General features: G+C 39.8%; 1 long non-coding RNA gene across 1 annotated transcript in view; it reads left to right on the forward strand.

The window, feature by feature from the left end:
* Positions 1–286: 286 nt before the first annotated feature.
* LOC118256667 (uncharacterized) overlaps positions 287–27447 on the forward strand; it is a 45789-nt gene continuing 18628 nt past the window's right edge. Inside the window, exons 1-3 of the long non-coding RNA XR_004781279.2 lie at positions 287–480; positions 20827–20987; positions 23443–23579. This is a non-coding gene — a long non-coding RNA (uncharacterized LOC118256667). The remainder of the gene's footprint in view (positions 481–20826; positions 20988–23442; positions 23580–27447) is intronic.

Genomic DNA, 27447 nt, shown 5'->3' on the forward strand with positions numbered 1-27447 from the left:
TTGGTGGGGATTAAAAATGACTATCGGTCTCCCTTTCTAAATGAGAAGGGAGAAACCTAATGGCATTGATGGACAAGGTCTCAGTATCAGAAGTGACTTTGGCTGGAGGTCCTACGTGAACTCCAAACATTGGATGATTTGAGAAAAGACATGTTCTTACTTCAGTGTTGTTACTGGCAGTCTCCTCCTTCCTGCCCTGTTACTGAGTATGGGCTAAAATGCCACATTTCTGAAGTGTTAGTAATGCCACAGGATGATAAAAATTTAAACGTATCAGGCTGGAATTTCAGAGCAAAACCAGTTTTATTTAGACTGCTACTTGAACTTCTGCATTTTCTTCAGTGCAATTTTTCTGTCTCAAAATTCTCAGCCATCTTTGAATGCTGTGCTGCAAGGCTGGTACCTGTTTCAAGCTAGTAAGGAATTTAATTAAAATAAGAGGAAGATCTTTACAGAAAAGACATCCTTGGTCTGCAGTATGTAAGGATCATTTTAAACTCTCTCTCTTTACAACTCATTTTATATTATTTTTAGCCTTTTCTCTGGCTTATCTTTCCACTTTCTCATTTTCCTCCTGGCAAAGATTCTTTTCTTCAGCTTCCGGTGGTGAGTAATTTCTGGTGAAGACATTGAAAATTTCTTATTTCTTGGTGAGAAAAAACAGTACTCTTAATATCAAATCAAATGATATTTTTGCTATATGAGGACAGGGAAGAGGGAACCAAATCACTGCCTCAATGATTTGCCGTTGTCAGCTCTCGGTGGACATCACCAAAACATAAATTTTAAGGAGATACTTGAAGGAGGACAGTGAGGCAGCTTTGTGATTTCTTGCAGAAAGCTCCTCTTGAGAGTGAGGACCAACAAAGTGGGTGGCAGGAGAAGGTACTTGTTTAGAAATTTGACTGAATTATGGCAGTCTGAAAGAGGGTTGGTAGAAAGGGCCCATTTCCTTTGTTTCATTCGATCTCTTGGTATGGGATGGAAGATGCAAAGCAAGCTGGGGTAGGTAGTGACTGGTCTTGAAAGTGCAGATAAGGAGTTGTAGGTGATCACACAGAGCAATGTGCAGGTGATGTAATCTATAAAGATCACAGGAAGGAAACAGCAGAAGCTTTGCCAACAATCACGGCTGTCTCCCATTTACTCCTTTCTGCTTCTATTTTTTTCTTCTTTTCTGTGTGTCTGAAAGTAATAAAGGTGATGCCAAGAAATGGTTGCGATGATGGAAGTTTTTCTTTAAAACTGTGAATGCACTCACTATAATTACATTAGTGTTTTTGATAGGTACAGGTGTAGAGGACTTAGTGCTTCCTCATTTTGGCAGCATGTTTAGCACATATGCTATCCAGTAAATGTTGTTTTCATGTTGGGGTTCTTTCTTTATGTGGGAATGATAGTGTGGCTGCGGTTTCCTGAGGGCTCTTTTCTGCCTCCAGGATTAGAGCTGTAGTTCAGGTCATCAGCATCCAGACACTGATCTGTGTTTTTTCTATTGCACTAGTAGGGACAATATGAAAAACAACAACAACAACAAAACAACAACAAAAACCTGTAATTGATATAAATTACTTTGTAATCTATCTTGGTTCTTAGTCATTCAGCATGGATAGCCCTGAACAGAACAATGCAGGTATAAATTAACAGAGAAGGCAGAACCACTCGTGAAACTGAAAAAAGGGGGTAAAAAGTCACCTTTATAATGTATTTACAACACTATTGATAAACAGTTCAGCTTAACCAGCCTGAATATCTTTCTACCACATCTGAGTTCCTCTGGGAGTATATAGGTATATAGATGAAGTTCCTTACTGGGTCAGGGAAGTGATTCCAGGTAACTAAGATAGCTGTAAGATAAAGCTGTAAGATAGCTGTAGATTGTCAGCAGTTTTGTGATCCCAACAAGTGACTTCCCTGTGGCATCCACAGTAAAACTGCTGACTGGATACTTGCCAGCTCACGAATGTGCATTGGAACAATATTTTTCTATTTAATGTTGTTTGATAAATATATATTCAGTTGTTGCCATAATAAAATGCTGTAGAAGTCCCAGTTGTAGGATCTGCTTAATGCAGTCTGTCCTGTGCCACCTGCTGTGCTTGCCTGATGGATGCCATGCTTCCATTCAGGACTTCTCCCTCGTAACTACAAATGTGTGAACAGAAAAGTTTTTCCAAGTGCTCTTATTTACAGTCCTGGAAAATGGACTGAGATCAACACACAAGGTCACGAAGTGTCTAGGGAAAACAGTAGCGCTTATTTCCAGACATCATAGTGGCATAGTTTCTTACTCGCTCACAAGCTGCATGTGACATCGTCATTTAAAATGTATTCTCTGATCTATCCAGAGCTGGTTAGCAATTCAAGGTATGTGCCTTTCATGGGGTTGAGTTGTTCATGTGCTCTGTAGAGCACTGATTTTAATTGGCTTGAAACAATAGGACATTTAGTAGTTGATTCATATTTCATAAAAAAGATACCCATGCCTGAAAGAGTAGGCTAATTGTGTGGTTGAACAGGATGAGAGGAGTAAATAAATGTTCTCCCAGCATGGGCTGTCCCACTGAAGCAAATATAGCAGAAAACCTTTTGTCTGTATTTTGTGGCTTTGCAGGGATAAATCTTACCCAGGAAAATAATCATACTGACTTCAATGGGAGTAGCAATGCGTGTAACTGGATTACTCTTAACAGAGTTGTAGAATCAGACCTGAAGTGTTTACCTGCTATTTTTAACCTAAAGAGATATTATCTAAAGCAGCCACACCAAGAAAAACAAATAAAAATATTTTATGGAAAAAAAAAACATAGAAAGAAACTGGTTTATTCCTAAATTAAAGTCCAAGTGTATCAGTCAACAGTCTCAGAGATGAGAGGCTGTGTTCTTGCAGGATTCAGCCCATTTAAAAGAGCTATGCTGATCGCTGGCCATGGTCGTGTCTCCTCATGGCAGATCCTACATGAAAACCTGTAGCAAGTCATTCATAGAACATATCAATCCTTGAGTACATATGTAGTTTCATGGGTTATACAAAATAGGTGTTTTCATAATTCCTGAAGTGGAGAGTATTTTCTAATGTGAGGGGAAGGCCATACCACCAAACAGTTTGTACAGAGCTAGTGTAACTAGTAAAATGGACGTGTATTATGGATCCATGGTCATTCTGCTACTGCTGGAAGTCTGCTGTCCCAGGTGTCTGCTCTGCCTGCATCTGGGGCTGATCCTGCTCACTGTTGCTATAGGTTTGAGAAATGCTTGGTTAGTGCATGCTGTAGCCCGTAGCATAACCTTCTGCTGGAGAAATGTTGCAGCTCTGGCTCTGCAGCAGGTTTATTTGTCTGTCTGGATCTTAGACAGATGCTGACTTGTTTGCTATTTGGACAAACTGTCTGTCTGTAAAACTCTGCATGAACAATACTCTGAAGAAAACAACCTGCTACCATTCTCTCATACACCAGTATTTCAATGAGTAATGCTTGCTCGGCTTGTCTCGTGTTCAGTGATACTTTCCTCTATGCTATGTGCATTCCTGTTGCTTAGTATCATTTGTTTTTATTTTGGTCTTTCTAGGAGAGGCTGTGTAGCGATCGGGCCCAATCTGGCTTCCTCTGAAGTCTGAGAAAATATTGGCCTTGAACCAGCAAAGCACTTACGGTCCGATAATGCTCCTATAAAATTCAATGGCAAGACTCCCACTCCCTTCAGCAGTGCAGCCCAAAGTGCTGGGATTACTCAGTTGCTTAAAGTTATGCATATGCCTGAGTGTTTTGCTGTTTGCAGCCCTAACCAATTAAAACAGGTCTGGAAACCTGAATTTCCATGGAGAAGGACTTTAAATATTAATCACCAAAAAGGAGAATGGCAGTCAGCTTTTTTGTCTAGACACCATTCTAGAGAGTCCTTCTAGAGAAGGACCCAGCCTTTTGATTTGCTTCAGGAAAAGTTATTGTTTTGTATTGAATGTTATTGAATGGTTTTGATATCCAACAGAAATGAGTTGTGGGATATTTCAGGAGCTGAATGGAAATGGAAGCCTCAAAAATTCTTTCCTGAACCTGAAATTCAAAATGAAATTGAGTTCTGTGAAGAAGAGAAACCACTGGAAACGTGTGCAGAGCAAGAAATGTAGCACGGCATTGAAGTCCTGTCTGGTTTACCTGGCTATATTCAGCTCCTTTGGCTCCAGTAGTATCAAAATCTGTAAAGAAAAGTAATTTTTAGCAGTTTCCTGTTATTTTGACATTTCCTCCCTTCCCTTTACTCCACAGAGCAGATGCTCGTTCAGTGTGTTTATCAAAGTGTCAGCCTAGCCTTGTGCTCCACCACAGCTCCCAGGGAAGACCGTGCAGAAATGCAGACTTTGGCATTGAAGGGTTTGGCTCAAAAGCCACTAAACTCTGCAGAAACATGCTAGATTTTGGGCAGGTCTGGATCAGTATCATTTAGACAAAAATGTAGTATATTACAGCTAGAAGTTGATTGCTCCAATCCTCTCTCATTTAAACCCTGCTTAATAACATATTCAAAATGAGAAACGTTGTGTACACAGATGTCAGTGGAAGCTTTGCCACCGAATTCATCTGAGCCATGATTTTTCCTACAGTATATGGTAATGCGTCTTTCAGGTAACCTTGTTTCCAGGTACCTTACACCATAGTGTCTCCAGACTTGTTAAAAACACCCTGTATGACTTTTTTATTTTATGTGCTAATAAACAAAAATGTATGCATACAAAATAATCTAGTTCTCAAATGCACTTACTAGCATATTGAAGTTTTGGATGGTGACACAATCATTGGATACAACTGTAGTACCTTCCACTCTATATCTGATGAATGACTGCAGCTGCCAGTCAAAGTGAGGCCCTTGACTCCTGAGCTGTTGAACAGCATGCCTGTAAAATCTGAGGCGACCAAAAAGTAGTGCTCTAAGGAAAGTGCAGGATGTTCTGACAGTCATCAGGTCCCTTTCAGCAACTGTTCCGCTTCGCATTCTGCCCACAGAAAATGTGTATTTATAAAAAAGGAGTGAAAAAGATCAGCATAAATAAATATGCCTAATCCCTAATAAAAGGACTGCCAAAAATAAAAAATCTACCAATAAAAGTAAAGAAAAAAATGTTGCAGGGCTGATGCCATAATTTGCTTGCATAACAGCAGCACTACAACTCTGCACATATACCTTTTTTTTTTTTTTCCCCCAAAGGAAACGTTGGCCCTTGGAAATATAGTTCAATAGGAGCTACAAAGTGTTACACCCCACTGTGCTGGCAGGTAGCTACCAGGCAGGAACTCAAGGCTTTGGGTCCCAGCTGTATTTCTGTCTTGCTGTGTGACCTTGGGTAGGGTGCTGAACTTCCCCCAAAGTCAAAACTGTGCTCAGATGTCCCAGGCTGTAGTCTGTCTGTCTTTGCTATGGCTGGCATTTCTTGGTGCTCAGGTAGCAGTTTCTCAAAGCATCTGCTCAGACTGAGAGGTGCTGGGCTATATGATGCTGCACTGTTTGAGCGTGTTCACTCAGATCAGTTTTTGTAATTTAAAATCCTGGGTGTAGCCAGTTAAGATGAAATTCAATTGACCCTTGATGCAGTTTGTTTCCTTCTGTTTGCAGTTACAAAATGCAAACAATGTGTTACTGCATGGTACTTGCCTCACTGTATTTATTAGTATTACTAATACAATGTTTACAATTTACTGTGTAAATTGATAAAACTGCACCTTGACCCAGAACAGTGGTTTTCAACCTCTTCTTCCTAGACTCCTGGCGAACATGTGTCACTTCTGAAAGCTCTGCAACTGCAAGTCTTCTGCTGGGGACTCTAAATTAGTGCTCGGAAGATGACACCAAGTACTTGCCTTTCGCAAGAATGAATTTTGTGCTGCATGTATAAGAAGTACTGCCCTTCCCTGATGCCTGTCTACCAAACCTAAAAACTGCAGCAATAAATCTACATTGGCAAACATTTTAAATATTGTACTTGTGGGTACCCTATAAAACCAAGTCAGTTCTACAAAAGCAAATGCATTTTATTGAAATGTTCAGGAAGCAAAGACAAAAGCAGAGAGCTTGTAAAGAGGACAAGCTGTGGGTTTTAAGGCACTCGCTCCTCTGCTTTTGCTTCCTTTGTATCTCCTTGTCCATTAAGGGATAACATGGCTCAGGAGAACCCAAGGGACTTCCCCATTGCAGGGCTGCATTCTTCAAGGCAAAGAAAGCCGTGTACATAAATTATGTGTGCTAATATACTGTTCATCCCACACTCCCCATGACACCCATAATCACCCAGCAGGACTCAAGTGAACATGAGCCACCCTTGTTAAAATCAACATGTTCGGTTGCTTTGCAATGTCTCAGTATTGACACTCACCCCATCGTGCTACATGACAGTGAACAGCTGACAGAATAAATCAGGGTTCCTGGACATGACAAGAACTCACTTGACCTTACTTGACTTGACCTATAATATCTTGTTGGCGCGGGAGGAGAGCAGTCTTTCTCTAGTAAAGTAATTGTATCCTCACTAATTTTTCTTCGTCCTATTCAGAGCATGCTGTAGTGTGTGCATAGAGTGAGGGGATTTGTGAGGGAGGAAATACCTTTTCCTTCTTGAGGATTATTCTAGGAAACCGCAATATAAATCTTTATTCAGTGGAGAAGTATTTGTCCTGTGAAAAATGTTAATAGAAAAAAATCATGTATAAACTGAAGCAGAGGTAGAGTGAGAAAGATTCAGTGCTTAATTCCTGAATCTGATCATTGCTTTGCATGGGAGAGACTGGGGAAGTGTAAATTTAATTACTATATTTCTACAAATTATCACAGGGGCATAAACCTTGTGCGCTAACCAGAAAATAATAGCAATAGCCTGCTGCGACAGGGCTAGTAAACAGGACGAATTTCTCAAACTTACGCAGTCTGGCTCTTCTTGTATGCATTGTAAATCTGATTCAATCAACACTGTTTGTTTTGGGGTGTGCGTGTTCAAAACCTAGAGACACAAGAGGTCTTTGCTCATTTTGCTCATATAAACTTCCCTGTGCCAGAATGGAGTTTATTGGGAGATTTCATAGTGAGCTAGGCATCTATTTCTGCATCTTCAACAGGCACATATCAAATAGATGAAAGAGAAGCTAATGAACTGCTCAGAAAGTATGTGGTAAATGAAAAAAATAATATAACCTCATTACAAATTTGTTTGCATTTTCCAACTGTTTTGCTCCATTTTAAGTAAAGTTATTACAATTGCAATAGCGACATCAGTTTATAAGTATTAATTTACAAGATGAGGCATCTTCAGTGTGCTAGGCCCTGGGAAAACTGAGACCTTACCATAAAATATATCTCATTTTAGGTACTGCAGTTCTTACAGGTGCATTCAGACAGAGAAATCACACATTTACTCATTTACTTTCCTGTGCTGTTTAAATTGACCAGACAAAACAAAACAAAAGACACACCTTTTCTCTTAATTTAAACTCTATTTCTGCATGATTTTTGCATGAATTAAGTAATAATATAACCTGATAAGTAATTTTCCCACCCCGACTACTGATCAATTATTAAGTAATACGTACCATTTATTCTTGACTAGAAATTTCTTACTGAGGTTCACAGTATGCTGGACTTAGCTCCCAAATGTTTGAAAGATGCTGGTACTCATGTTTTATATATAAAATTTTGGCATGGATTTTTACCTTTGTTTCTAAGCTTGTATGCTCATGGTCTTATATAAAACCAAAGCAACAGGTTTTTTCTTTATATTACTGTATATCTACCTACTTTCTCTGTAGTAATCTTGCCAACATATATGAGTGTTTGGTATATTTATGTTTCAGCCACATAAGTGCCTTCAGTTTATGGAAACAAGATGCAGTGTGAAAGTACTTTGACACAAGATCAGTCCTCACTTATCTGAAGTGAGTCACAACTGTGCAAGGCTGATTTCAGTTTATTTGACATAAATGAGCCATGCCATCCTGAGAAATTTATCCCTACGTTTGAAGAAACAATTCTTTAGCTTCATCCATCATGAGATAATATTATGGCTTTGATAAGAGAGAGTCACGTGCATGCAGAACATCACCTGTTACCTTAACTAAAACTTCCAAGGGTAAAGGCAGTATTCATTAAAAATGTTATATCAAGGTAAAGGAGAGGGCTTACAGTTTCAACGTTCTGATTTTCTTTCAAACCCTTATTCATCCCAACCATTGATTTTCATTAATTTATTTTGTCCTGAGGAATTCAAGTTTTATCCCAGCATACCAGCTTGGTACTGCAGTGAGGAGAAAGACAGGCTCTTACTGAGTTTTGTACTGGCAAGCCTCCACCAGCTTCAGTGAAGTTATACTTGTTTACATGCACTGAAAATTTGGCTCAGTGCCTGGATGTGTGATAAAAGTTATCTACCTGCTCCTACTTTTTCAGATAGAGACATCCTGTGCATATCTTGGCTTTCTTCTTTCATTCCATTTAAGTCAGAGGAGGCCTCCAGATAAGGAAAGGCTGGCAGATATGAATAGCGCAGAGCATTAAACTGATACAATATTTGCAGGAGGCTGCTTTGAAAAAGAGTACTTGGAAAAATTTTCATAATGGCATAAGGATTGAACAATCTAAAATAGTGGCTCTCTTATGCAAGAATAGATGCTGAGGCCTTTAGTTGTAACCACTTCATTTGCCCAATTTTTTGTAAATACGTTTTGTAAATACACGCTTTCACATTTATGCCATTTTATAGAAAAATAAAAGACAGTTGCCTCCTGGAAAGAGCACCTCTTTCTCCAAGTGTAGTGCCACATGTCAGTGGCAGGCAGCATTCTCTAGATGGCAGGTCTGCCTAAAAGCTTCTTGCATCTGTGTCCCAGCTGTCTAACAGTCTGCTTTTCTAGCCTGCTCTCAAATTTTCAGGAATTTGCTAGCATTTTCCTTTTAGATTTGTTATTACAAATTGAACCAGGACATCTTCCTTCTTCATGTTCTGCCACTGGCTTTCACTTCCTTTCACTTTTTTTTTTTTTTTTTTAAATAGCTTGAGGTTGCACTGTAAGTCTGACAAGTAAGAGTCCTTACTTGCAACTGGTGCAGTGCTGGGAGGTATGTGCCCTACATGTCAGGGAACATATTTTGCTAAATTCCATTTCCATGCAATTTACTTTGGAATTACGTGTTTGAGTTTTCTGTGGAGCTTCTTGAATTACTTGTTTATAGCAATGCTGCAGGGTGTAAATCATAATTCATTTTCCAGATTTTTTTTTCTAATGCAGCAAAGCTTACATGCTTAAAGTAGTATTTTCAGATGCAGAAAAGGTCTCTCAGTAATGCAATTCCATGCTTTAAGACTTAAAAAGATTGCTTTTATTTTGAATGATTCAGTTCTAATGGGAGTTCTTATTTTCTGCCATGTAATCTGAATCTCAGTATTTTCCTTCTGAGCCTAAATATAATTACCTGTTATATTATACCAACTTTAACTGATTTTACGATTGGGAATTTGGATACAGGTGCTCAAAGCAAAGGGAGAAAACAGAAACATGATGTCATCATAGATACGTGCTAGTGTTACATTTCAGAACAGTATTTTACCACTAATATCTGTGGACCTCAATTCTGACAGACAAGAAATTAATATTTTTCAAAAAGATCATTATGTCCTTTTATTATTTATTCCAAATTCAGGGACAATATTAGGCAAAATTAATTTCATTGCTAAAAGAAATATTTTTTTCAAGAAGTGATATGTTTTTAGGACATATGTTTAACATCAAACCTCACTGTTAAATGCGTGTTTCTTTTTAACTTGGAGGTTATGACAGGTTAGCTTTTACTTAACTCTGTTTTGTGTCATAAAATATATTCCTTTGTAAATGCCATGGCAGTTACTGTACAGGTGTGTTTGTTGTGGCTGTAAGATAAAACCGTAAAATTAGCAAGAGACAACTGACAAAGGCCACGGGGTGTTTGAGTGGATTGTCCCAAATCATCAATAAATACTATTCCTTTATACAACAGGACAAAATCCAGAGAGAGTGCATTTTGGTTCTAGTGGGCGAAACCTGTGTTATTGGTAGCAGGATCTTTCTAGGATCTTTCCTAGAAAGAGGATGGTGTATCTGATGCTTGCAAGAAGCAAATGAAAGCTTGTAGCAAACTCAAATAATAGCAGGGTGGCCATGCGAGGTCCACCTGTTTTCACTGAATGCAAAGTGCATTCACTCAGGTTAGGATTTCCAGGGGAAGTTAGAGAAATCCAATTCACATTCTCCACGTTTACAGGGAGGCTGGAGATGTCCCACCAGTGACAGAAGAGCCCTGCACCTTGTTTCGGGCGGGTGCTGCCAGTGTCAGGGCATAATGCAGACATGAATGCCGACACTGCTTGAACATCCTGGCTGGGTTTTAGAAAGAAAACAGAAGCCTCATGAGGGCTGCCCGCTGGCGGGAGAAGGGTCAGGCTCTATTTGGAGCTGTGACACGGGCGGATGCCGCAGCCCTGGAGAGGGGACAAGAATTCGGCCACGTTCCTGCAATTAGCATTTCCAGCTCCGAGTGGCTCCCACTTTACATGCACTTTCTTGGATGGCTCTTCTGAGAGGTCTAACTTTGCATGCCCTCAATGGGGAGGCTTAGCACCTACCTCGGGGTTTTGAATTTCACAGAAAGAGCCAGATACTTAGAAGCCAGGTATTCAGTGCCTAATCTGCATGGGTTAACTCTTTTATTGGATCTACCTGCAGGAATTTGACCTCGAGGATCACAGCTCCAATTAGATGTCGTAGGAAATGGAAACCCAACCCCTCCTCTCCCCCCGGCATGCATTTTTAAATGGTTATATATAGGTCTGTGGCAATTCTTTGTGCAAGCACGCGTGGGGATTCAAATGATAAGCCCAGGCAAGCAGTGTGCATCGAGGGAAAGGTTCTGCTTTGGAAGGCCACAGGCAAATGTAACTGCATGCAGCAAATTTCTCTTCTCCCACTGGCAATATTTTCTTCAGTTGCCCTTGATTTTAAATTGACTAAGAACCGTGTTGTAGAGAGAACAGTAAATGTTGCTTAAATTAGTTCCTTTCCTTCTTTTATTTTTTTTCCCCTAAATTTTTGCTAATGAGTTTTGCATTGTGATTATCTACTTCTTTGTATTCTGATAATGAAATTAATGAGACTTTCTCCAGAGAGCTGGGGGCTTGGGCTGACAGAATGCAATTTTAATAGGGGGGAAGAACAGCAAAGACTTCACATCATGGCCTGGATTTCTGCTCATCCACCTACATGTGGAGAGAACCATAGAAATGAGAGTCAGTCAAATTGCTCCTAATTTCTGCACTTGATACAGTGTTGTTTTCTACCTGCCACCTGGGCTTTTAATGTTGGGTTTTCTCTAAGCCCCATCCTGAGATGACTGAAGTGAAGAGAGAGTGTTGCCTGGGGCGTAGAAAACTTTCCAAGCTTGTGAGTCAACAGGAATAAAATTCACACCCCATTGCTGGGAGAAGAGCTGGGTTTTTGGTGCAGAAAACCTAGGTGCACATAAAGAATGTTGGTGAGCTGCCATTCCCATTAGGAAGGCACGCACACGTGTGGCACTTTAAAGTGTTAGAAAATATCCTACCGACCCTGCACCATGCAGGAATCTCCCGGACCTTTGCTAGGGCTAGATGCAAGGTGTGGGGGCACCACTTGGGACCCCTCCTGGGGCCACTCTCTGGGGCCTATGGCTCCCCCTGCACTTGGCCACTGCAGGCTTGGCCTGGGCCTGGGTTGCTAGTTGGGCTGAGGCTGCTTAGCAACCGGCTGCCTGCCCACCAATCAGAGGGCTTGGAGGCGAGGGCCATCTTGGGCTGTGGGGCACAGCGTTGCATGAAATGGCGGCTGCCGCCCGGGTGGGGTGTGTTCCTGCCCTACTGCTGATGGTGTGGTTGCGCTGTCCAGGGCCACCTGCAGAGAGGCACACACAGCCCTTACCACAGCAGCCTCAGCTGAACCCAGAATGTGGACACAGAAGGTGGCTGGTGCTGTCCTGACCCCAACACGGTGACCTGATGCTCTTGGTTCAAAAGTACAGGACCAGCATGGGGCTAAGGTGCAATGCACAGGGCTCCGTGCGAGGCACGGAGCACACCCTTATGGATCAGGCACGCTAATCTGGTTCACAGCATGTCAGAAGTGGCAGAGGCTGGGTTGTCCTGCATATAGAATGTTAGAATCATTAAGGTTGGAAAAGACCTTCAAGATCATCTGGTCCAACCATCACCCTGCTACCAACGTCACCCACTAAACCATGTCCCTGAGCACCAGGTCCAACCTTTCCTTAAACATATGCTTGTCTTGAGACACTTGTAGGCCTCTTCTTCCATTTTCCAGTTCATACCCTGCTCAATTGGCTATCGCCTGTGATGCTCACAGGCACAAGTGAAGTCTGCTTCCCTGGGTTGGATGAGGCAGTTCATTTGGCACTCTGGGGCTGGACCCTCTCTTCTGGGAAGTTGGGGTTTCTAGGAACACTTGGGAGACAGGACCTTCACTGGCGTTTCAAGAAGGTACATGGAGAACTCCCGACTGAGAGATTTGACTTGTCAGATGTAAATGCTGTCATTATCATTGTTACTTCGTAACTGAGAAATGCTCTCAATTTGCAGCACGTATTTTCCAGGCCACGATGATAGGAAATGAGTAAAGATTTAGCTTAATGTAAGGCAGTATTTAACTAAAGGTTTTGAAACAGTACTGGGATGAACATTTTATAGAACAGTTTTAAGATTTGAAGATATGATATAATGGATAACCTATGAACTTTAGTCTGAGACCTTCCAACCCCAAACAGTGAAGGAATATGTGAACATATCTCAGACTTGAGGAGAGTGATCTGTCTCACTTGTTTTGGAAACCAGGTCACCTGAGTCTCTTTAGTCCCAGTCAAGGGCTATAAAAAGCGTAATTTGGAACCAAAGAGAAAGTTTGTGAGACAGTACTCTAAGTGGGAGCATGTCATACCAAAATGTAACAACATTAGAATGTATTTGCAGTTATTTTCCATAGCAGTTTTTATGCATCCTAATATTTTCTTTACTTTGATTTAAAAAATAGAGAATAGGAGATTGATTGTTTTCAGCTTTTTATGGGGATGTTACAGAAGTTCCTGTGATTTTTACTGATTTTTTAAAATTGTTGTTATGTAAAATTTAACATAACCAGCAAACTATTTTTTTTTAAATGTTGCACAATGTGGATATTTGTCTCTGTCATGTCCCATGCAGTCTTAAATCTTTACTCACTCATCTATCTCCCATGTTACCATTTCCCATTATGTAAGATCTGGAGGATTATTTATTTAGAGGTGCTCTTTTTTATTCACATGTAAAGCATCAGTGGAATGCTATCTGTTTAAAACCAAAAACTTCTGATGGCTTAGAGGTTATGGTTATGAGGATCAACTCGGAATACAATGTACTAACTGGGCTGCCATTTAGATTTATTTCCTAAAGCTGCCCAGTGATAATTATCTAAAACTTGCTTCATGAGGTTGAAATGTATCATAGAAAGTGTTGCATAAACTATTTTACTACTACTACTACTATTATTATTACTATTATTATTACTATTATTATTACTACTATTATTATTATTATTATTATTATTATTATTATTATTGAACTGTAATTTCCTTTGATTTTTACATTTTTAAAAGATGTAGGATAGATGTAGGATTTACATGTTTGGAAAATGTAGGTCTCACAAGTGTGTGGAAACTTAACCTGATCAACAGAGGTATTTGCCGACACCCTATTGTCACACATTCAATGGTTAGTGTGATCTTAAGGAATGCTTTAAATCTTGGTAGGCAATGTGGAATCACGAGAATTATACTAATTTGCAGCAGATTTGATGTTGGCATATTGTGTAAAGAGGAAATCTAAGCATTAAAGCCTTGGTAATGACGCTGCTCCAGAAATATTACAGAAACGGAAAGAATCTCATTAACTGCAGTGAGGTTTTGTTTAGGAACTGTATCCTTTCCAATCTCTAGAAACAAACATAAAACCATTGGTTACAACCTGTGGACTGCTGATCCACGGAGCAGATGAGATATTTTGGTGGGAAACTCAGAAGATAAGTTGGCTACAATGTTTAAACCATATTTCTACAGAAGATACATGCAAGAAAATAATAAATACAATAATATACAAATGTAATGCTTTTGTATATTAATTTTGAGCCCTGGTCCTGGGGAAGTGTAGGTTTTTAAAACAGAGCCAATACACATGACAGCACAAAGTCACTTACATTGCAGAACACTAAAAGCCAGAGCTTTGAAATATGTTATATGTTTGAGACACTAATTCTGAGGTCTAATTCCAGGTGGGTTTGGATTACATAGAAAGTAAGCATTTTGACTTTATTTTTGTAATGATACTGGAAAAAAAAAAAGAAAAAATGGCAGTATGGTATGGCAGTAAAAATGAAAATTTCTGTTGTTACAGTAGCAAGAAATTGGTGAATGTTTTGAAATATAGTTTTGTGATAAAAAGGGGATAAGGATTTTCTGCACACCACCCTTCTGAGCAGTTCACTTAGTTACAAAGAATAAAACCACCACAGGAGAATAGAGAACAAGAACTAAAGGGTAACAGAAGGTGAGAACAAAATCATTGAATCAGTCTCTGATTACAAAAAGCTTATTTAAAGAAAAGGCACAGCAGAACTCAACATTAGTATAGAAATAATGATGGGCCAGTCAGTCAACATGCATGTTGTCTCCTCCCTTGTTTGCAAAAGACAAGATTTTTTCTCAGCCTGGCTGTAGCTTCATCTTCAGCCTGGCTCTGGATAATAGCGGGTGTATGCAAGATCTTCATATGTCATGTCCATACCATCCTGCAAAAATCTACAGCCACTGCACAGACACCCAAGAGCTAACTCTGGGACAGAAGCAGATGGAGCAAAATTCCTGAGATACAGCAGCAGGATCATGTGAGCCAGCCTTAGTACACAGTGTGATACTGCTGAAAACCAGGGCTGGTTAGCTCAGAAACAGCAGCATCTTGTGGCGGGCTCCAGGGAGACTTTATTGTGTCCTTTCAATATATAAAGGGAGCTTGAAAGAAAGATGGAGAAAAAAACTTTTTACCAGGGCTTGCAGTGACAGGACAAGGGGCAGCAGTTTTAAATTGAAAAAGGGTGGATTTATGTTGGGTATAAGGAAGAAATTCTTCCTTAGAGAAGAGTCAGAACTCAGAGGGTGGTGAGGCACTGAAACAAGTTGCCTTGAGAAGTTGTGGGTGCTCCAGCACTGAAAGTGTTCAGAGTCAGGTTGGACAGGGCTTTGAGCATCTTGATCAGATGAGCAGGTGACAGAACACTGAAACAGGGTGCCCAGAGAGGTTGTGGAGTCTCCTTCTCAGGAGCTACTCAAAAACCGCCCGGATGCCATCCTATGCAATGTGCTCTAGGACTTGGTGGTATTCAGAGGTCCCTTCCAACCTTGGCCATTCTGTGATTCTGTGATCTAATGGGAGGTGTCACTGCCCATGGCAGGGGGGATTGCACTAGATCTTTAAGGTCCCTTCCAACTCAACCATTCTTTGCATCTGTGAATGAGCTTGCATAACTGGCTGGTGCTACACTTCACTGCTGGCCACATCAGTGTGAATCAATGTCAGTTCTGTATTTCATTGCAGAGATGCTCAAAGTCCATGAAGTCTAGACCTGAGAATACTATCCCTGAGCAGAGTGTCCAGCCTGTGAATCTGGAGCTGTGTGCAGCTGTCATGCAGTGAGACTGCTCAGGAGCACTCCCATTAGAGTTTCCCCACCTTGGAGTTCCTTGGTACATCATAGATGGTTTTGGCCCTAGGTCATCTGAAGATTTTGGTTTTAAATTTTACCACCAGGATTATTTTGCCACCCAAGTACAACACATACTCTCCAATCTGAAGTTTAATAACAACATCTGAGGAAGTGCAGTAGAAGACTATTGCAAATAGTTAGGTCCAAACAAATAATTAAACTTGTTAGTAACACGTTCAATTAATCTTTGCAGTATCCTATGTTATATTAATTCTGAAGGAACCAGCGGACATGGAGGTGCCAAAGTGGTTGTCGTGGCACTACATTGTGTTCTGAAGTCTTTGAGTACAGACATTTCAATTTGCTGAGAGCCTCTGAAAATCTTTTTGACTTCAATAAAGATAAAAGAGAAAAATGAAGGTAGCTAGATCATTTGCAAAGTAAAAGAAAGCTTTCTTTCAATGGTATTCTATATTCTTTTTCCTTTAAAGTGTGGAAGGTTTAGTTTGTATAAGTAAATCTGTTGTTCAGTAGTCTTTCAGATGGTAGCAGCAATAGTTATTATCTTTCCTTTTTGGGAAAAAGAAAAGATATGGGTTCTGCAATGGGACTTGAGGTTGTTTCTGTTTAAGTCTGATACTGTTTCCCTGAAAGCAAAGCAAGATAAGCAGTCCAAAGATGCAGAAAAGAGCCGTGGAAATAGCAAACACAGAGTGAGTTTCTGACTCTCAGAGAAATATAGAGTTACTTCAAAACTTGGCAAACTTACTAGCATCAGTTTGTTCACTGAGCATTACTTTTAGCTGCCTCTGAAGATGCTGAATCACATCAATGCTACATAAGACACACTGTGGGCTATCTAAGTCAGACTTTTCAGAGATGGCTAAAAAAGGAGACATAGCAAAGGAAAACAAGGTGTGAAGGAGATGGTAGTCAAGATGTGTATGCAGGAGAGAGTTGGCAACAGAAAAGAAGGAATCACATCAGAGGTTGGGTTTGGGGTCTGTTGTCATGTCTGTTGTATAATAGCCGTGTCCATCATTTATAAATCTTGTTCTCATCCATCCAGAGTGGATGGTTTCCTTCATATGGCAGATCATAACTTCTATGTTAAGGGTTATATGTCAAATGTTTCAATTACCTCTCTCCTAGAGTTTTTGACTTTGATTCCAGTGATACTGTGGTTTGTGTTATAGACCCAGCCTCCTATACTTTCTCCTCTTCATTTTTCTCTATAAGATATTTATTCTTCAGGTTTACATCAGCCCCAAAGTCTTCTATAGGTTGGCCTTATTTCTATACTCTGTTTTAAAGGTCCTCTCTCACGTTTCATTTTTATATGTAATGCAGAACTGTTCATATTTCTTAAGCACAGTTTCATGGTTATTCTTCTCTGTCAGAAAAAAAATGAAAATCAATGAACACAACAAGTGCTTCAGAAACTGCTGCTCTCTGAAGTTTGCCTTTTTATGAACCCCTCTGCTGCCAGATACAGAATGAAACACTATAAATGCTTTCCAAAAGTTTTCCATTTTCTGGAGACTTTTAACTTGGTGGTGGTCATGATGGGAGGAGAGAGGAGCTGGAGGTGTGTTTAACTGTAGTCTTATTTTTCCCACACAGGATATTGGTGTGTAAAGGGGGATGCCTTTTTTTCCCCTACTGTTATAGGATGTTCAGTTACCCATCAATGATTGCAAGAAATCTGCTTTATTCTGAGTACTGCGTCTGTACTTGAGGATAACGAGCTTCTTTGCATGTGTTCCAGACTGGAGTACAGTGTAGAGATACGCAGGTAACTTTGCACATGCCAGCTCAGGTGCTGAAAGAGATCAACAGATGGAACACTGCATTGGGTTAATTATCTCACTTTTTGTTGGCTTGGACAGAAGAAGGAAGTCTCAAAGATGTTATTTCTCACCTACTGATGTCCTTTATATACTGCACTTACAGAGACCAGAGGGAAATCTTAACAGAGAAAAGTAAGACAATGAAGAGAAGGTAATGTGGGTCTATTACAAATGACTCATGACAAGCTAAATGATGTGTTTGGTGGTTATTTTAATGAGTGAAAGAAATGCAGTGCCCATCATATATATATATATATTTTTTAATTGGATGAAGTTTTCCTCTGAAAAGCTCAGAAATGTGATGGAGGTGTAGTTGCTGCAGTAAGACTGGTCTTTTGCAGCTAAGGTTGGTCTAAACAAATATAATTGGTAATTATTTTTTTGTTTATTGTCAAGATATTCTGATGTATGAAGAGCCCATACTCAAGGAGTATTCAGTGCTACTCAGAACTTTCATTATTAACTTCTCATTAAAATATAATCTAAGAAGAGCCAAACATGTTTTGGAGAATAGGGCTTAAAAATACTCGGTGATAACTGTAGAAAAGGACTGAAGTCAATCAAGTAAAGTTTCAGATGCAAACATAGTGTGTTTCACATAAGAAAGAATAAATATAGATTGTGGGAAATCTTTTAGGCCATATATATAAGACATGGAGAAGTATCTAGGGATTATAGCTGATGGTGATTTGAGTATGAGTTGGTAAACAATGCAGCACTAATGAGAAAAATACCTACTATTGTATTTCATTTTACTACCAAGGGTATTATATGTGAGGCAAGAGTTCTTAGTTTGCTGTAGTCAACACATGATTTGTAGTACTGTGTTCAGTTCTGGGCAACATATTTTAAAAAAGACACAGACAAGCTGGAGAGAGATCAGAGGAGAGCAGCTAATATGATGGATATTTTGGAAATGAAGACCTATGTGGAAAGAAGTGAGAATATGTAATGCAGAGGTGACTGATGGGAACACAGGACCTGACTGTCTCGCATCAAAACAGTCTTACAAGGAGGAACAGCACCATTGTTCATGCTCGTCCAGGAGGATGGCAGAACTAATTACAGACAGAAAAGGAATGAAAATGTAAATTCAGCAGGGAGGGTATGTTAGAGGGGTGGAACAAGGAAGGCAGCTGCCAAGGGAGGGTATGAAACTGTCGTTGTGGGAAGCATTTCCAGCTAGAATAACTGCCCATCCATCAAGAACAGATTCTGGGCTTAAAAAAATATTTATCTGAAGATGTAGGTGGGTAAGTTACACGTTTTTTTTACCCCTGACAGATCCTAAAACTGACTTGAAAATAGCTTTCTCCTTTTCATCTGGCATCTTCTATCCTTACCTCTCCTCTGTGCCTCTGGCATATGAAGATTTGTATGTCTTCAGCAATTTTGTTTCAGCAAAACATGGCTTTGTGAGTGACTTAAGTCCACAAGGAGAGGCATTTGTGAAGGCTCTGGACTGATTCTGGGTTAAAATCTGTGCACATGAGTCTGCTTAGAGGTGCTGGGAAGTATTTATAGAAGATTTTGGGTCCCTAAGACAATGAAGCGAAATACCCAATGATTAAGGAAACTTTGCAGTCAGAAGCAACGTGGCTGTTCTGATGCAGAACTTTGCAGCTGTGAGCCTCACAGCCAGTCTAATTAGTGCCAGGCCCATGCCAGGCTGAGGAAGTTGTCTGGTTTGAGGGCCCAAGGTATCATTTCTCCACAGCTTTGCCCCATTCTGTGGCTACATGTTGGCAAATCTGGTTCTAGCTTAGAGACCTCTACCTCATTCTCTGTTGCACTGTGTAGACTTAACCTCTATTTTCCTGAAATCACTGAGAATTAAATGCTTAACTGTTTTGAGAATCTGTCTGTCCTATTTGCTATTTACCAATCCATTACAGCCTGGTCTTCATGAAACAGGGCTCCCAATGCTTTACAGCAAGGTGTTGCTGTCACACTGCAGGGATGGCTGATATGCAATCATCTAAGGCTGTATTGGACCCCTTATTAGGCTATTTATATAATTTAACCCCATGAATAAAAACTACAGGCCCAGGAACTGGATTTGTGCATGATCATAATCTGTGTGAAACTTGTCCTTTTGAAAATACTTAAAACTGATAGATTATTCCTTACATCAGCTCAGTCAACCAGGAAAGAATTTTGTCCCAAGTCTCCCAAGTGGAGACAGCGTGATGAAATGGTTTAAGGAACTGCTGGCTCTCTAGACAGTGTTTTGGCTCCCACACCTCACATTTTTCCCTCAAACATTTGGAACACTTGGATAGAAGGAAAATATTCAATAGGAAAAAAAAAAAGTGGGGAACAAATGCTTGTCTGATGCAAATCTGCATTGTGAAGGAATAATACTGTTGTTCTCTGTTCAATATCCTACTCTTTCTTGGCAGTATTATCCCACAGAAATATGCTGGTTTTCCCTTTTACAAGATTAAAACCTTTCTCTATCAGCATACCCTAGCCCTATATTTCTAACTTTCTTTTAAATTTTAATGGAACTGTAAAAGGGTTTTTCGGATAAAACCTGGCCATCAGCAGTTGTGTGCAGGAAATACAAGGAAGTCTGAAGACATCTGAAAAAGGCAATTTGATTATTTTTGAGATAAAAGAGTACAAACAACAATAAAAACTCAAAGGCATTTTATGAGCACTTTTCATTGACATCTGTAACTTCAAAGCAGTTTGAGGCATTTTATTATTTAAATTTCCAGGTCAGTAGTCAGGACGGTGAATTATACTATGTATGAAATACTTTAAAAAAAAAAAAGAGAATGGAAAGGAAGGAATTACAATAAAGCATTGAGTCATTCATGTGCATGTGCAGACATATTTAAATTTACCCAAAAGTTTTGAGTGTTTTTTTGGCCTGCTTAGAGTATTTGTCAGTGCCAGCACTGGTGTAGTCTAAACACCATAAATTGTCTTCTGTTCAGCTGTGTTAAAATCACTTTACTATGGCTTTGACCAGTGAGCTCTGCTTGTTACTGCCAGTAATATATTACTTTCTCTTTCTGGGTTTCACTTATGCATTCAGGGATATGTTCTTTTGCTAATCAGTGATGCTAAGTATGTGGACTCCCTAAGGGTAAATAAGACTTCACATTTGATTACCTTTTCACATTGACGATATGTAAAGTGCAAATAATTACTGGTATTACTGCTATCGTTTATTTTGCTAGATTGCCAGACTACTGTTGGAGACAAGATACAGACGTGGAAGGACTTTTGGCTTGAGTCATTATGACTATTATTTTGTTCAGAAGAAGAAATTAAAGGAAAGAGCATGAAGATGTCCGGGCACTAAGATGCCAAGCACTAAGATCAGCACAGGCAAGATGTAGTAAGTCCTGCTCACATGCTGCCTGCATAAACTGAGGTTCTCCTTACTGTTTGCAGGATTTATCATGTGTGGCCTGCTATGGCTCTTGTCACGGGGTGTGCTCCTCACAGCTCGAGGCTCCATTTGCCTTGGGAAGAAGTGTGTTGTTGAGCTCTTTTCTGTTATCTCATCAAAGAATATGTCAGCTTCTGTGGGAACAGTAATGACATGTGGTTTGCTCTGATCACAGCATTTTGCTTCGTGAGCTGCTGACTGTTGCTGTGGCCAGGGTAATCATGAGGTGAACTGGAGTGCCAGAAATTTGTCTTTTTGCCTGCTGCCATGAAAGTGCTGCTCTGTTTTCCCTCAGCCCAATTGTGCAATATGAGACAGGGTTTGCTCATAAGTTTGTTGTTTTCGTTTTATCCTGTTCCTTTGTCTCTTATCAACTTAATACTTCCCTAGTAAAGCTGTCAGATCAACTTTTGACTTCCACACTCTGGTTGGTGAGTTCCTATGTAAAGGTCAGAGCAGCAGGTTGCTGTGGCAGAAGGAAAGAAGTGTTCAAGATCTGTGAATGCTAGAATGGTTCCACGTGTCCATGAGGACACAGGCAGTAATTTGGACACTCCTACTCCAAACTTTGAAGAGAAGCCATTTATACAGCTTGAGGTAGGCTGTAAAGGTATCCTACTTATTTTCTTCATGCGCTAGCTCCTGAGCTTGGCTCATTTGTACTTCATGCTAGGGTGAAACCTCAGGTTGTCCCTATATCTTTAGAAACTATCCCTTATGTAGGAAACTGAGACAGATGCATAAGGCTTTAGATTTTAAGGGTCTTCCTTAGAACAGCCTCATTTGTTTCAAGCTATCGTATTAGATTCAGTGGAAAAAAATCCCGTTGCACACACTGACACAGTTGCCATGCAGGCATCGCACAATCTTTGTAGTTGTCTTAAATCAAGCAGTTTGAATCAGCCACAGCCTTTACTCTGTAAAGAAAGTTGTCCATACAAAAATGAAATGTTAATAATAACTGTTTGTATGCAGGCTCTTATTTTTCATTGTAGTCACTGGCTGGCAAAACTGATCTCTGCTTCCCAAATAACATTTTATTCATTTTCTTTCTGCATTTTTGTTAGCATCCCAGTTCAGCTTGGAGATTTTGTACTGATGGTAATTAGTTTCAGCTGATACTTGCTGGCAGGCATTTCTCCAGATCAGTGAAAATAAGCAGAAACAAGATAGTATTTATTAAAGGGTGCAGTGCTTTGTTTTTTAAAAGGTTAGAAAACAAAACACACCTGCACTAAAAAAAATACAGCAAGACATCAAGTGTGTAAATCCAATATCATAAAGAATACAACAGAAAAATATTGCAGACTGTTTTCAACATCAGCTAGCTGACTGCCAAGGATGATATCTTTTGCATGAATATCTTTTCATAGGTGAAAAAAAAAGTCTTTCTATAATAGGGACTGTAGCTGACAGCTTAAAGCTTTTGCAGTGAGAACTGAGAAAAGTTCTGGATGTTAATAGAAGCTTTTACTGATAATGGCTTGAAGTTCATGAATGCTAGAAGTATGTTATTTCTGGTGTAAGGTTAAAAAGAGCATAATATGGTATTCATTAAACAGTGCAGCCAAAAATAACATCTGTCTCTCATGAATAACGGATAAGGTCTCATTTTATATCTCTTCTCATTTGAAAACAGTATTTTTGCTAGAAAATTAGAGTTTTTGTACCCTTTAGGAAAATAAAAACATTAAGCATGACGGTAATACAATCACAACATTTTAGCAAAAAGTGATAAAAATATAAAAATGTTGGTTGAACTTGGCTATAATAGCTGTGGAAAGTCATGATTCCCCCTGTCCAAGCAAGCCTTTGTTTGATTTTCCAGTTCGCCACACAGGTATTTGCCACATATACTAGAGAGGGAGCTACATCTTTTCATCACCGATGACTTCGGTTACTGTGGAACATAGTTCATCCACTAGGATGTAGGGCTCAGGCTACTACTGTAAAGGCCTGAGTCTTTACGGAACCAAATGCCTTTTGGGATGTTCTTAAAACCTTCAGGATCCTCTGGTTTAGTGTGTGGAACAGCCCCATTATCAGTGGTATTTCTTTGTCAAATTCATACATTTCAGTTGCCTGAATATTATTTACAAGTTCTTCTAGAATTCAGCTATTTGTTTTATATAGGAAAGCCAATATTTTTAGGAAAGTGTTGAAATTTTGCAGCTTGATATCTCTGAGGAAAAAAAAAATTCAGCAGTCAGACATGTTCCATTCAGGAATGTTCGTGGATTGACTGCTACCGAAAAAAAAACCCAAAGGTTAGCTTTCCCTTCCTTTGGCAGTGAAGAGCTCTGTATCACCTGCAAGACATTTTTGCTTGCTTTGTTGGATAAAAGTAGAAGGCTTTGTCTTAGGCTGACTTTTTTTTTTTTTTTCTTTTCCTTTTACCCAGCTCTCCTAAATCCACTATTCACCTTGATCTACTCAAAAGCACGAAGTCGCTGTACACTGTGGTTCTGCTGCTGCGTTCTGGTGAAGGTAAAGACTCTTGCATACGTCTGCACTGGATCCCTACAGCAACATGTCACTGTGAGTGTACAGGTGTCTGTGTGGCTTTTGTTCTTGTGAAACCATCATGCCAGCATCTTTTCATGGCTAAGGTTATCTTTTTGCTAAGTTAGATATGGAGTTACATTTTGCAGGGGAGCTGTGGACATTTTCGAGATCAGACCTAGAGCACACTCTGTAAGGCAGATGTACAATTGAAAATGTCCTCTGGAAAATGCCAGATCTCGTGGTTGAGTTGCATGGTGTGTACCCTCAGATAGGCAGGTTACAGGCGTTCTCTAGGCTGACTGTGGGTCTGTGTGTGGATGGATATTGGTGGCCCAAAGACTGCAGTAGCCTCCTGCTCCTCCAACTGATTTTTAAAAGTGGGCATAGAGGCAGTGATTGTGGATTTGCGGTACCTGATCTGCTGAATGTGTGTGAAACAATGTGCAATAAAATTGATGGATGGCAAATGTCATACTGTGTTATGAATATGCATTTTTTCATGATTCAAGGCAAAAAATGCATGCCTTGTTTTCAGCTGGGTTGGATTTAATTTTCTTCCTAGTAGCTCGTATAGTGCCGTGTTTTGGATTTAGGATGAGAATAACGCTGATGTTTTAGTTGTTGCAGAGCACTGCTCACACAGATCCAAGGACATTTCATCTTCTGATGCTGCCCTGCCAGCGAGATGGCTGGGGGTGCACCAGGAGCTGGGAGGGGACAGGGCCAGGACAGGTGACTCAAACTGGACAGGGGTTTGTCCCACATCATTTGGCATTGTGCTGAATAATAAAATTGGAGGGGAGTCGCTGCTTGGGGTGGGTCTGGGCTTGGGGAAGGTCAGTGGGTGGTGAGCAGTTGCACTGTGCATCACAGCATCTGGCTGATCTGGAGGAAGTGAGTGAACTGCTGTGTAGAGCTTAGCTGCCTGCCAGATTAAACCACAAAATCATCAATCAATAATAAACACATTTTCTACTTGGAACACCTGTTACAATTAATTCTGGACAATTAGTTATATTTTTTAATTAAAAACAACAGCAACATGGACATCACTTGTCATCAGCCTGATTTTTATTTTTGTATCACACACATCCTTTTAGTTTGGACTAAGGTTTGTAAGCTGTACAACAGGTCCAATAACATAGGTCAGAGAATTTGGCTGTCATGGGAAGAAGATAATGTCTAAAGAAAAGGTTGTCTTGATTTGTTAGTTGATTGTTTGTTTGTTTTCCAATAGGAATTTAATTATCCTGGGGTAGTTTAGATGTAAATGTTACAAAATAATGTTATAAGTGGATAGTGTTTCTTTTATCTCAGTGACCTTTTGGTAAATAAAATATTGTCCTATCAAAATGCTTAGCCTAAATGGAGCATTGAAGCCACATGTTACTTTTATTCAATTTTATAAATCTAGCTTTCATGTCATGAAGATGTCAAAATTTTCTTATTCATATGCTAGAGTCTTCATAATCCACATAGGAAGAGTTCAGAAGTTTGCACTGCTGAAGAGCCTCTGAGGGCAGTATTAGTCTTCTTGCCTTGATGTTGTGGTGTCCATCTCTTAGGCATTGCCTCAGGGAGCAGAGTTCACAAACTCGGTGAAGGCAGCTAGAGATGTCTGCCCAGAGTGCAAGGAAAGGACAGAAGTGTTAACCTAGGGCACTAAGCAAGGAACTGAGTGGGGAAGCTGAGGATATAGGAAACCTTTCATCCTATTATGTCTCTCAAAGAGGCTTAGGCAGCTAAGTCAGAAGGAAGGTGCCTCTCTTTTTTTCTTGGCATTCGCAGCTACGAATCCTTTCCTGCAAGTAGGTGGGTGGCCGGGCCTTTCTCACATAAAGTACAGCTGGAACAGGAGGAGGGGAAGGAGCTTGTGGTACATTTGTACTTCTGGCAAATAGCTCAGTCAGCAGAGATCTGTCTGAAATAAAGGAGGGTAATGTTCAAGCTTCTTCTCCAGTGAATATTTAATTATCTATGCAAAAATAGGTGATTATCTAGCTTTAGTCTGGTGGTCTTTTGGTTCATCAAACCATCCCAAATCAGTTATTCGCACAGTTCTCATTCGCTCCAGTGTCACAACAGCTTCAACAGGGGAGACAGCTTTCCTTCAAATGTCCAATAGCCTAATGGTTAAATAATTTTCTTGGAAATTGTCTTCATATCTCTGCTCCAATTTGTCCTTCATGTGGCCTTGAATTTGGTTCCTTCACATACTGGTACTTTAGTACTTTATTTGGCATCTTCAGGCTTCTAAAAAATGAGGGTGGTTCTGGCATCAAGCGTGCCATTTTGTGAGTGGTGAAGCGTGCTTACAGAATGCTTTCTTCTTTGAAATTCAAAGACCACCTCATGTGAAACCCTAGACCATGCTTTAAATCTGAGGCAGGAACTGAGCTGCACAGTACAGTCATTATCTATGCAGCTGTGTGTATTGCCAGCAGCAAAAATGGATTTACCTGAGAGTTGTTTCAGGGTTAATAATATACAGGACAGTGCAGACATGCATCTCTTACACACTCAGATATGATAGTTGGTATGGTTTGTGCCCTGAGACAGTACAACAGCAAGAACATGGCCCTCTTCTTGAGCAAAAAAAAGGTGCTTATTAGAGCACTGAAATCCTAAATTTTGCGTGTAGGTGCACATCTCTTCAAGGTCCTTCAAGTATGAATTTGAAAATATTGTTTTGCAGTATGTCCTAATGGTTCTGAGAAATTTCTTGTAGGATATCCAAGTAGGGTTTGGTCATATTCAACATCAAGATCTAGAGTGCATAGCAGAAGAAACCTTCTCTCCACACCAAAACACTCTTCAAATTTAAATTTAGGGTAAAAAAACAGAAAGAGCTGTCATGGTTGCCGCACACTAGTTTACCTATGCCCAAATGGTATTGAAGTTCTGGTAGAACGTGTAGAACAAACAATGATCTGAAATAGCAAAAACAGGTTGTTTGGCTTGTACTTAGTGTGTGTGTGAGATGTACTATTGGGGAAAGTGCAGAGATTTAGAAAAGTTAAGAAGTAAATCATGCTGGCTGACAATCTGTGCAAGCTGAAGTAGACATTGATGTCTCGCTACTGAAGGAGATGGTACCCAAAGGATCTTAGAGGACATTTTCTTTCTTGGCATCCCATGTTCTTGTTCCATTTGTCTCAATATTCAACCATGCAGAACAAATAAAATTGGAAATTGTATACCATCTTGTAAAAGGTGACTGGTGTATACATATTAAGTTGTTACCTTAATACTGTATTAACTTTTGAGACTTTTAACAGTAGAGTTCATTAAAGGCAGCATTTTGTGCAAGGAATTAATAAGAAATACCATCATGTAGATTATATTTTATGCCTCGCTTCCAAAGGGATTACAACTCCCAGATCTGGAGGAAAGGGCCCATATTTCCCACCACTTTATTAATACTTTAAATCACAGTCTTCTAATCTAATCCATATCAGCTGTGCTCTGAGCAGGCAGACTCTGTCCTTTGATAAGACTCATGGCTGTAACCTGTAGTCCAGCTTGCACAGAAAGAATTAAGGAATTGTTCTTACTGCCTGTTTTAAGTCTTTGTTCACCCAGACACCTGGAAATATGCTTTTCATTGAAATCAAAGAAAGATTTCCTAGGAGCATGATGTATTGAAAAGTACTAGGGAGAAAATGTCAGCATTAACTTCACATTTTCTTGGATTTCTCTGTTTGTTGCAGATATAGCATTATCCAGGGATAGATTTTGTGTTTAGTGTGTCAGGAAAATTAGTTTTATGCTTGGTATCAAGATGTGGAATTACAGTATGTTCAGCTAACTTGTTCTTAGGATATGGTCATTATTTCAAATCCAATTTAATAAAGATGGGTCAATTGCAGTAGCTAATATGGAGTTGAAGTTGCACAGGAAA

The sequence above is a fragment of the Cygnus atratus genome, chromosome Z, assembly GCF_013377495.2.
Source record: "Cygnus atratus isolate AKBS03 ecotype Queensland, Australia chromosome Z, CAtr_DNAZoo_HiC_assembly, whole genome shotgun sequence".
Classification (NCBI taxonomy): Eukaryota; Metazoa; Chordata; class Aves; order Anseriformes; family Anatidae; genus Cygnus; species Cygnus atratus.